Source organism: Bison bison, unplaced genomic scaffold (genome assembly GCF_000754665.1).
Source record: "Bison bison bison isolate TAMUID 2011002044 unplaced genomic scaffold, Bison_UMD1.0 scf7180017845498, whole genome shotgun sequence".
In the NCBI taxonomy this organism is placed as follows: Eukaryota; Metazoa; Chordata; class Mammalia; order Artiodactyla; family Bovidae; genus Bison; species Bison bison.
The window spans coordinates 9,703-15,263 of record NW_011476071.1 but is presented as its reverse complement, the minus strand read 5'-3'; the positions used below and the strand labels follow the sequence as shown (position 1 = coordinate 15,263).

Genomic DNA, 5,561 nt, shown 5'->3' with positions numbered 1-5,561 from the left:
TGTGCTCTTCCGATCTACCTGGCCACCTCTCACGCCACCCCTTACTGCGCCTGCTCTCTTCTGACGTTTAGGGGTGGACCGTTGCCTGGCCCTGAGCTGGGGACAGCGACACCTGCAAGGAGCTGGGTCGTGAACCCTGGGGGCTCTGGGGGAGGGCGGTGCACGGCACTGGCCCCGCGGCCGTGCATTTGTGGGGCTCACACTCCGGTGCCTGGGGCTCCCGGGCCCGCGGTGTCCTGCCCCTCACTCCAGCTTCCCTGTTAGAAATCAAGCGACAGACGCTGGAGAACTTGCTCTGGGTCAAGGGGCCTGTCTCCGGCCGCCCTGGGTGGCTGCAGGGGAGACGCGGGCTGAGCCCTGGACGCTGAGATTTCGCTCTGACACCTCGTGGGGGTTTGGGGGTACTGCAGCCCTGTGGCTTCTCGTCCACCTTGACTTTTTCCTTCTTGTTTTCCTGCTGGTCTAATGAACGCGGATGTGAGTGCTGCCAGAGTCAGCGCCACTAACTGGGTGTGGCTGTAGGTTAGGGGCCCTGGGAGCGTGTCTGCACCTAAGAAATGCCTGGCACACGGCCCGGGGCAGAGCGAGGACCTCACGGTTTTGGGCAGGACGTAGCTGGGGTCTGCTTCCGAGGGGGTGTCTGGCTGTCGGGCACCATGGCTTTGAGGCGATGCTCCGGGTGGCGTGAGGTGCCGCCCGCAGACGGAGCAGGGGGCCGCGTGGCCTGAGAGGGCAGCCGGGTCGCACGGGGCACCAGACGGGACTCTTGCCGTGTTGCTTCCCTGAGCCCGTGGCTTGGGGGCCAGAGTAGGGGCCCTGGCTCTGTGGTGGCCTGAGTCACGCCCAGCCTCCCCACGCGTCCATGCAGCTTCCTGCTCGGCTACAGCCGAGTGAGTGAGACAAGCAAGTGAGGGGCCTGTCCTCCCCGCCCAGGACCCGGGATTGCCGTCTCTGAACCAGCTTACTCCACAGGTCTGTGTGAGACGGGGCGACAGCCGTGTCCCCTCACAGAGCATCCTCGGATGGACCCAGCGGTGGGCTAGGTTCAGACGTCAGCGAGAGCAGACGTCTCTCTTAGACGTGGGATGGGACGCCGTCCGCCGGGGCCACGGATAGCACAGACCACGTCTCCTGTCAGCCTTGGCATTGCTTCGAGTGCCCGCCTGTCCACCTGGCACATTCCCCAAGCATGCACAGCGCTGGGCCCTGGTCTGGTGCTGAGGATCTAAATGCTCCTGAAACACCTGGGGAGCGGGGGCCCCTGACCGTGGAAGCTGGGCCTTTTAGAGCTGAGCTCTCTGGAGTTCGAGGCAGGGTCCAGGAGACGGGGACCAGGGTGGGGTAGGCAGAGCCATCAGCTGCTCTGCAGCTTGCTGTTCTTGGAGTTGGAAGGGAAGCCGGCAGCCCCCCGGCCCTCCCGGGCCCCTTCCCAGGGCTGATTCCAGGAGCTGAGCACTGCCCACCCTCGGGGCCAGTTCTCTTCCAAGGATCGTCCCTGCTCACAGCTCAGCATCCTCTCAAGCCCGGATCTCCTGGTAGTCAGCTTGTTAGCCATGAAAGAAGCTGGATGCAGAGTCAGGACCCTGTGCTGCCTCCTGCCAGCAGGGCGACCTCAGGATCCCCGTGGAGGAGAAGGAAAGCTTCACCCTCTTGGGCTTTGTCTGTGGGACTGCAAACTAAACAAAGACCTTAAGAGGAGAAAAGATAAAGCATCTCATTAATATTTCTAATTTCACACGTACAGAGGGCTTCATACAGAAGTGAAAACCTGATAAGTGATTAGACTTGGGAACTTATACACCATTTTATCAAAAACCACTGCACTGTGGAGAAGTGATTGAGAAATACATGTGGGAGGGGGCAGAAACTCGCAGACGGTGAGGGGGGCTTCAGGAAGGTCTGTTTATGCAGACTCACCTGAGGGCCCGCGGTCCCTCTCGAGTGATGGGGTTTCTCCCTTCCCGTCATCCTGGTTCGGGGGGGGTGCTGGAGAATTCCCACCACCTCGCAAAGGGAAGCGTGTGTCCTGCTTTTAGGCTGACCGGGGGAGGGCAGCGGCCTTCCCCGCATCTGTGAGTTCTCAGCTGAAGTGGCATGTCTGGCGTGGCCTGTTCTGATCGCCATCATCTGCTTGGCCCCACGTGCCTGTCTGCACCTGAGAGCTGCTCGCCAGGGAATCTGCAAGATCCCCGCCCACTGCCCCTGCCTGCCCTGATCCTGGGACTCTGCAGCTCTTCTTTTTTTCAAAATGAAGTTACTTATTTCTTTACGTATTTTTGGCTGTGCAGGCGTTTCTCCAGTTGTGGAGAGCAGTCTCCTCTCTAGCCGTGGCAGGCTTCTCTATTGCAGAGCGTGGGCTCTGGGCACGCTGGCTAGATTTACGCTTATGTCTGAGGACTGGACATAGCCCGGGTCCCTGCCACGCGGCCAAGATGCAGCGTCCACTGAGGCCCGTAGGAAGCTTCCAGCTCTGCAAAGGCCGTGGCAAGTGACTGCGGCTACCCACAGGGCAGACTGTTGTACCGTCTCCCGCCTCCTGGGGGCTGGGTGTGGGGCTTGGCCCCCCGGTGTCCCTGGGTGCCCGGGACGTCTTTCATGGAGCCATCCTACTCGGGACACCTGGTTAGTCACCTGCTCTGCACAGCCGGGTGTCTCCGTGAGGTCCCGGCCACAAGCCGTGGTGATGCGGGCCTTCCCTGGGGGAGGTGGGACCGTCCTCTCTGTGAGCTGCTCACCCCCCTGCCACGTTGTCATGAGGCCTCACTAGCATGGAGCTGGGGCCACCTGAGTCTCCTTGTTCACCCTGAACCCCCTGGAAGCCGGAAGGACCCTTTTTCATATTAGGGAGCATGCGGGGTGGGGGTCATCCCGAGAGGCGTGGGCTGGAAGCAGAAACCCCCAGTGTCTCCCTCCAGGCCTGTCTGGCCTCCTGGGCTCAGAAGATGTCAGTGAGCTTGTCTGGGACTTCCCGGCCCTCTCCTGCTACAGGGCGTGACCAAGGCAGTCCTTGGGGGAGGGGTGCAGCTTCCCCCCAGGCTCTGGCCCCAGCCACAAGGGTAGCCAGTGTTCAGATCTAGATCAGGAAGTGACCACTGCGAACGCCTCTGGCCTCCCCCAAACTGCGACTGTGCAGGAGCAGACCTGAGCGAACCACCCCGACGCTGAGGGTCTGAGGGCTGATGCGGCCCCTCTCTCCTTTTCCCGGCCTCTCTGAAGCGGGAAAGCAGAAGTATCCCAGCCTGAAGACTCGCCTGGTCTCTGGCGCTCCCCACCCAGCCTGCTGCCTCTCTCTGTTGTGGGCCGCGGCTGGGCTCTGCAGCCGGACATGAGCCCCGACCCGCCTGCTGCTGAGTCGCGGGCTCTGGATCAGCGGGGCTGGAGCCGGCAGCCGCTTTCACAGTGTCTGAGCTCTCTGTTCCCTCTTGTCTGCACCAGCGCGACGCCAGGACGGCCTTGGGAGAGCCCTCTGTTGACCCGGAAGGGCCCTTGTGTCTGTGCCTGGTCCGCGTGTGGCCTGCCCCGCAGCACCAGCGCTTTACAGCGTCTGCCTGGCCGGCTCAGGGCAGCGATCAAAAGACACACAGAGGCCAGGCGGCTCTTCTTAGGTCGCCCTGAACCTGGTGGCTGGGCCGAGCCCTGCGTCCGCCACAGGCCATGGACAGAGCGGCCCTGTCCTCAGCTCGAGTCCAGTGGAGGGCGGCGGGGCGGCTGGGATGCAGACCCCTATTTTGGCTTGGGGGGCAGAGTCTTTGAGACACAGACCCCAGGGCCTGGCAGAGTTTGGCTGACAGCTTTTTTGAGCAGCGCTGAATACAGAGAATACAGGCGTGGCGCTGCATGGGACTCGCATCAGATTTTAAGGTGTCAGGAGGATCCCTTAAAACAGGGGGGTTTCTCCCACAGGCAAGCCTTCCCTCTCTTGCGGGGTTTCCAGACTTTTGTCTGTCTACCAACATGCTCTTGGGAGTTGTTTTCAGTGTAGTTGATAATGTCAGCACAAGGGCAAAGACGCTTTGGGGCCCAAGGTTGAATTTTCACCCCCACGACTTAGAAAGCGCAGGAGGGGGTCTTAGTGGGTGAGGGGCTGCCCCAGTGTGCTTCCTGGTTTCCAGCACACACAAACACACACACGTGCGAGCCCGCACGACATGGGCGTGGACACTACATGGACGGCCTCTCATCCCTGGGACACACGGACTCTAAGCTCTGAGTCGGGGGTTTGCGTCGGGATCGACTCAGAGGCAGAAAGCTCAGCGGTGAGCAGCTGTCAGGGTAGAATTTCCGAGAGGAAGTCTGGCTGGCAAAGCACATCCTGGGTTTTTCTTTTTTAAGTAAATTTTATCCTCTGGGAATTTATTTATTTATTTATTTTCGAAAATGGCAAGCAAGGACCATTTAGCTGTGCCTGTGAGCAATAAAAAGTCGGGGTGGGGGTATCGCAGAGACCCTCTGACCCAGCAGTTGTGCTTCTGAGCACCCGCCTAAGAAAGACGGTGAGAATCTCCCCTGGCGGTCCAGTGGCTGGGGCTCCGCACCCTCACTTCTGGGGCTCAGGTTCCATCCCTGGATGGGAAACTAAGATTCCACGTGCCGCATGGTTCAGCCAAAAAAAAAAGAGGGAAGAAAGATGCCTGAAGCTTCATCACGGCAGCCTGTGTCCTAATGAAAACTGGACTCAAACATGCATCAGAGGAGGACGGATTCAATCAGTGAGGAGCCTGTGAGGGCGGGGACCTCTGACGCCATTGGAAGGAGTGAGGCCGAGCTCGCACATAGACCTGAACGTGCGGCAGAGGGAAGGCGCAGGCTGCCGGACACGCGTGCAAGACCATCTCCTTAAAGGGGAACCGCCCCCGCCGCTCCGCCCGTGGACTCACAGGCGTGATTCGTATTGCGTGTTCGGTGCGTGTGCTTCCGGCCTCCCTGGGCACCTACAGGCTTTTATCCTCGGCTACTCCTGGAGAATCAAGAGGGAGCCTTCACGTTCCGCTTTGCAGGCGTCTGTTTTCTGCCACATTTCACAAGAGGAGGGATCGGCCCTGGAGTAAAACGACCGCGAAGGAGAAGACGGGCGGGTGGGGGTCCGGCCCGGGCCGGGCGTGCCCTTCTCGGCCCATCTGGGGTGGACCCCTCGTGCTTGGTCCTCTGGGCCGGGGCTTGGGAGTCAGTTGCGTCTGCCCCGGGAGCGTCACGCTGCAGTCGTGAGTGCCTGCTGCCTGCAGGGCTCCGCCGGCACCCCGCTGTGGGCCGGTGGCAGTCCCTTTCACTGAGGGGCGTGAGCTGCACTTGTCTGCACGCGAACCTCGCCCACGGCAAGCTGCTTGGGCGTCTGCCTCCGTGAAAAGCTGAGCGATAAAAACACTTTTTTGACAAGAAGCCGTATTATTCATGTTCAGGGGTCTTTGCAGGCGGTGCTAGTGGTAAAGAACCCGTCGGCCAACGCAGGAGACATCAGAGACGAGGGTTCGATCCCTGGGTCAGGAAGCTCCCCTGGAGAAGGAAATGGCACCCCACTCCGGTACTCTTGCCTGGGGAATCCCAGGGACAGAGGGGCCTGGTGG

At 60.8% G+C, this 5,561-nt stretch overlaps 1 protein-coding gene across 1 annotated transcript in view; it reads left to right on the top strand.

The window, feature by feature from the left end:
- COL5A1 (collagen, type V, alpha 1) overlaps positions 1-5,561 on the top strand; it is a gene marked incomplete at its 5' end in the record, with an annotated part of 15,819 nt that overhangs the window by 8,130 nt on the left and 2,128 nt on the right. The gene's annotated exons all lie outside the window — the stretch shown is intronic.